This window comes from Volvox carteri (assembly GCF_000143455.1).
Source record: "Volvox carteri f. nagariensis unplaced genomic scaffold VOLCAscaffold_12, whole genome shotgun sequence".
Lineage (NCBI taxonomy): Eukaryota > Viridiplantae > Chlorophyta > Chlorophyceae > Chlamydomonadales > Volvocaceae > Volvox > Volvox carteri.
This window is the reverse complement of record NW_003307555.1, coordinates 2,034,323-2,038,327: the sequence shown is the minus strand read 5'-3', so window position 1 is coordinate 2,038,327 and position 4,005 is coordinate 2,034,323.

Sequence of the window (4,005 nt, the reverse complement as noted above, 5' to 3'; positions counted from 1 at the left end):
CAGCGCGGCCTTCACCATTAAACATTTCTCGACAGAGGTAATGAGAGCAGAGTTGACTACATCCCAATAACCATCCAGAATCAGGGCATTTATTGCCCTCGGCTCCCGTTGCGGATAGTCGGCGATCGACTCCAACTTCGTTTGTTCGGCCATTTCACAAATCCGGCTGTATGTAGCTTCCCTGCCTACAGCCAGGCTCAAATGTACCAGAGCCGCTCTTAACCGGAGACTGCAATCCCGCAGTTGACTGATTCCGGCAGACCGCAACGCTATCCTTGCATGGGGCTCATAGCCTGTTGAACTAAGCAGCTGATACAGAGCGATCACCTCGATATACGTTACATAAGTTTAAGGATAGAGCGAAGAACAAAGGCAAGACCCTGCCATAAATACAAAGGGAGTCTCAGAAGTCCGCTCCAGAACCAGTACTGGTATCCCGCCAAGCTACGATATGCCTGAGTTCTGTATGAGTTATCAGCAGGGAGCGTAAGGCTCTCGAGCGGCTGATCGCAGAGGCAGCTACCCTTTCACCCCATCCCACGTCATTTCAAGAAGCCATCAAGTCACCGCAGGCTGATATGTGGTGGGAGGCTATGGAGGAGGAAAATCGCATCGCTGCACCGGCAAGGCACTTGGCGTTTAAAGCCAAGTGCCTTGCTGTTTAAAGCACCCGCCCCGGACGCCAACATTGTACCAGAGGCCATTGGGCTTATAAGGTAAAGACTAGTGCTGATGGCGAGGTAGAACGTTGTAAAGCGCGCTTCGTTGCAAAAGGGTATATGCAAGTAGAGGGTGTGGACTATGATGACGTTTTTGCCCCAACAAGCAATCATGCCACCGTGCACGCCTTCCTTTCCAAGACTGCAGCCAAAGGACTTGAGGTCCACCATCTCGACGTCCGCACAGCATTTTGCATGGCGATTTGGATGAGGTGGTTTACGTTGATCAGCCTGAAGGTTTTGTGACCGGCGAGCGTGGTCAAAAGTGTCGGTTGTTGAAGGCGCTGTACGGCTTGCTGCAAGCTAGTCGGGCTTGGTACGTTAAATTCGTCAATAAGTTACGGGAAATGGGTTACACGGTTTCAGACGCGGACCCCAGCCTGTTCATCAAGCATCAAGGCGCTAACGTTGTTGAGATGCTCATTCATGTTGACGATCTGTTGATGGGAAGTGACTCCAAGGATCTAGTAGTGCAGTCGAAGAAAGAATTGGCGAAAGACTTCGACTTGCGTGATTAGGGCGAGGTGTCGTTCTTCTTGGGAATGGAGGTTATGCGCGATAAAACCGCCGGCACCATTAAAACATCGCAGAAGAAGTATGCAGGGGAGTTTAATATGGCCGACGCAAAGCTGCGGCTATTCCTATGCAGCCGTCGTTAGTATTACAGCGTGAGACTGCTGATCAAGAACTGTTGTAAGACGCAGCAAGATTCAATCGATGGTTGGCGGTTTAATGTGTCTAGCAGTCTGTACTAGGCCTGACATTTCGCAAGCCGTCTATAAATTCTCGCGTTTTATGTCGAAGCCTGCCCCTTCACATTGGGAGGCTGCCAAATCTGTCCTGCGTTATGTTAAGAGCACATTAGCGTACGGTACTGTTTATTGCGGTTCGCAGTCTTTGGTGGGGTACGCGGATTCCGACTGGGCAAGTGACCCAGATAGTCGGCGGTCCACCACCGGCTACGTCTTTATTCTGAAGGAGGGCGCTATAAGTTGGAAGAGCAGGCTACAACCTACTGTCGCCACATCGTCGGTTGAAGCCGAGTACATGGCTGCTGCGTCAACAACGCGTGAGGCGGTTTGGTTGTGTAAGTTGATGAGGGATTTGGGCTACGAGGCCCGAGCTGTTGAGATCAAAGATGATAGCCAAGGTGCCATTGCCCTGATCCGCAATCCGATCACATCTGAGCGGTCAAAGCACATAGACTTGATCTACCACTTCGTTCGAGAAAAGGAGGATTCGGGCAGTGTGTCGTTTCAGTACTGCCCTTCCCACGGCATGGTTGCGGATGTACTCACGAAGCCGCTGGCGTTGACCAAATTTTCAAAATTCCGGCAGTGCATGGGAGTTCGCTGAGTTTTCCTTTGGGTGCGACAGAGTTCTGTCCGTGGGGGAGTGTTGATAACTCGTACAGAACTCAGGCATATCTTAGCTTGGCGGGATACCAGTACTGGTACTTCTGAGACTCCCTTTGTATTTATGGCAGGGTCTTGCCTTCGTTCTTCGCTCTATCCTTAAACCTATGTAACGTATATCGAGGTAATCACTCTGTATCAGCTGCTTGGTTTAGGTAGGCCCCGCACCTACATCAACAGCCGCGGACGTCGTTTCCCCGCGACAACTTTACGAGTACGATGCTCATCTCCTAGAAGAAAACTTCGCTTCAGCGCGCGCTGAAAGTGATCTGGCGCGTTTTAAAAGCGGAAGCAGGGAGCTCTTTCTCCCGTTGTTTCCGAGGACATGCCACTAGCGTTTGAGAAGAAGCTGGACGGCAGGGTGAGCAAGCACCAGGTCGCAGAGCGCTTCTTAGAGGGCCTAAACCCCGTGGTAAAACAGCACTTGGAACGGCAGCTCATGACTGTGGAACACACCAAGTGGTACGAGCGCTCGGAGAAGACGGCACGAGAGGCTAAAGTTGTGTGGAGTAATCTCCCGTTGGAGGAGAGAACAGCCCCAGTAACCAAAAGGCCGGCGCAGCAGAAGAGTGCAGCAAAAAACCGCCTATTAAGGAAAAACGCACCTTCTACTGTGAAAAGCACGGTAACAATACATCACACGATACCGCTCAATGCCGTGTCTTAACCCCCCAAAAAACGAAATCCGCGCTTTTGACCTCGGACATCACCTCCGGCGTTGTTGAGTATGTGGTTGCCTTTGTTTCTCAGGGGCAGGGCAACGCGTCGACCTCAGGGGAGTCCCGGGGGAATGGGTGGGCAAAAGCAGAAGGGGGCTGGGCCATCGAAGCCCAAGCAGGGACAGGGTGCAAGCGAGGGGCGGGGGAATAGGCCATCTTGCGAATTCTGCGGAGCCATGGGTCACCAGCAGAGCAAGTGGTTTGCTTATCATCCCGAACTTGCTCCCGCGAGCTATGAGCCCGCTAATCCAGCCCTGAAGGTTGTATTTTTGCAGCGCTAGAAGGCGGTTGACAAGAAGGCGGCCTTGGGGCGGCGGCTGTTGCTGCAGCTTTCAAGGGTGATATCGCAGCAGAGGATGAAGGGAATGAGGAGGCGGCCTGCTGCACAACACAGTTCCATGAAGCGGCGTCGAACGCTTACCCCAGCCAACAGGTTAGGGTGGTGCCGCTCACGTGGGCGTGCAGCACACACAAGAGGTAAGGCACAACAGCTTAGCCACGATGCGCTCACAGGCTGCGCCTAAGTCCTTCACTCCCGCCCCTTTAGTCACTAAGCAGTACCCGCCACCAAAACCACCCGTGGCGAATAACTCAAATCTCACTTACACACCGCCAGACGACGAGCTCTTTTTGCGGAAAATTGGACATGCCTGTGGGCACATTCTTTACTCTTCTTTGGGGCTACCTTCCACCTGCGGGCCCCCAGACGCCAAACCCCATCCCCCAAATATACCCCAAGCAACGCAGGGTTCAAGCTCAGTCTCGAGCAACTTTTGGGGGCGATTCGCCACACCTCCGGCCGACAAGAGTGTGCAGCTCGCCAGTGCTTCCGCGGCAGCACCGGAGCTGGCACCTCCACCTCCACTTGATTCTGGCCTGGCGTCTTTTGCCTTGGCGGCCCAGGGCCGCGCCAAACCCTCCGACCACCTTGGTGCTGGTTTTGAGTACCAGGTGAGTGATGCTAAGGGTCCGCCTCCGCGCGCTTGTCTGAGCTTTCGCAGGAAGAGCGGGAGCAGGCTTTAGCCGTCGGCAGCGTGGTATATGGGGGAACCCGAGGGTTTGCATTACTATGAGAAGGGGGCGTGTGCGTCAGTTCAGGGTCAGCGTGGCAGGGCAGCTCCAGAAGCGCCGTGTGATTTCGCCATGACATGG